The 1675-nt window shown below is 49.6% G+C and overlaps 1 protein-coding gene across 1 annotated transcript in view; it reads right to left on the reverse strand.

The window, feature by feature from the left end:
• Positions 1 to 1675, reverse strand: part of FYCO1 (FYVE and coiled-coil domain autophagy adaptor 1) — a 103608-nt gene that overhangs the window by 81309 nt on the left and 20624 nt on the right. The window lies entirely within an intron of this gene.

Raw genomic sequence — 1675 nt, forward strand, 5'->3', positions numbered from 1 at the left:
CCTTTACAACTGCACCAGCCAGCCCTCCCCAACAGATGCTACAGGCCTAATTCTAAAAACTAGACCCTCACTATTCCATAGTCAGGTCAAACTCCTTCAAGACTGGCTGCCCAGAGGCAAAGAGATCACTGAAACTGCAGCAGGAACTTCAGGGGAAAATGCTGTATAAACTTTCTAAGCTCTAGATGAGGGCTATACTGTTGTTTAGTTGCTAAGTCATGTTTGACTCTTTGCGACCCCGTGGACTGTAGCCCGCCAGGCTCCTCTGTCCATGGGATTTCCCAGGCAAGAATACTGGAGTGGGTTGCCATTTCCTTCTCCAGGAGATCTTCCTGACCCAGGGATCAAACCCGTGTCTCCTGCATTGGCAGGCAGATTCAACAAGCATGTGTTGAATGCCTGCTAAGTGCAAAGTCTTGCTCAGGGGACTGTGGAAGTCTCTGGAATTCCCATTTTCAAGGGGTTGGAGCCAAATGTTCTTAACTGGGGTGCATGTCAGAATCACCTAGGGAGCTTTTCCAAACACCCTACTCCAGAGTGAGTCAGGCTCACAGGTTGGGATCAGGTCTGTGGGGTAGGGGAAGCTCAGAGGGTGGTCTTCCTCTACGTCCTTTGATGTGAAGCTCTGGGTTATTGTAAGAAATGGGCAGTGTACCACTAAATAAAAAGGATGGGCAAGGCAAGCCACTGCCACAGAGAGAGAGAAGCAGTGTGCTCTCAGAGTGGAGACTAGCAAAGAAAAGTTAGTACTGATAAAGAGGCAGGCTGGGGCAAACAAGGTGGAACGTGTCACAGGGTCCTGGCAGCCCCAAAGCACATCAGAAGATGGGCGGCAGCTGTCACTGTTTTCCCACACGCAGTACAGTGACAGGACACCAGGGCCCTGCTTGGCCAGGTCCCTGCCATCTGGGAGTTTGCAGTGTGATGGGACAGGGAGATCAGACATCCACGGGTGCAACTACAAGACACTGGAAGATGACAAATGCTATTTCAGAGGGGACAAGCAGAGTGCCTGCGCACCAAAGAGACTGTTCTCCTAATGTACAGGTTGTGGGTGCCTTCCTGAAGGTGCTGGTGCTTCAGCTAGGGGCTGAAGGTTAAGGAGTGGAAGGCCCAGCATGACAAAGGACCAGAGGAGACTGGGAGAAGGGTGTCTGGAAAAGGACCAGTGTGGTCTTTTGTGGTTGGGTTCTAGGCTGCTTGGGGGTGAAGATTTATGTTGGATCAAAATCAGATGTGAGAGTTGGACCATAAAGAAGACTGAATGCCGAAGAATTGATGCTTTTGAACTGTGGTGCTGGAGAAGACTCTTGAGAGTCCCTTGGACTGCAAGGAAATCAAACCAGTCAATCCTAAAAGAAATCAACCCTGAATATTCACTGGAAGGACTGATGCTGAAGCTGAAGCTCTGATACTTTGGCCACCTGATGCAAAGAGCTGACTCATTGGAAAAGACCCTGATGCCAGGAAAGATTGAGGGCAGAAAGAGAAAGGGGTGACAGAGGATGAGATGGTTGGATGGCATCACTGACTCAATGAACCTGAGTCTGAAAAAATTCCAAGAGGTAGTGAAGCAGGGGGAAGCCTGGCGTGCTGTAGTCCATGGGGTCGCAAAGAGTCGGACACAACTTAGCAACTGAACAACAACAAAAATTAGAAAGAATGGAAAAGTTAG

This window comes from Odocoileus virginianus, unplaced genomic scaffold (assembly GCF_023699985.2).
Source record: "Odocoileus virginianus isolate 20LAN1187 ecotype Illinois unplaced genomic scaffold, Ovbor_1.2 Unplaced_Contig_2, whole genome shotgun sequence".
NCBI classification, from domain to species: domain Eukaryota; kingdom Metazoa; phylum Chordata; class Mammalia; order Artiodactyla; family Cervidae; genus Odocoileus; species Odocoileus virginianus.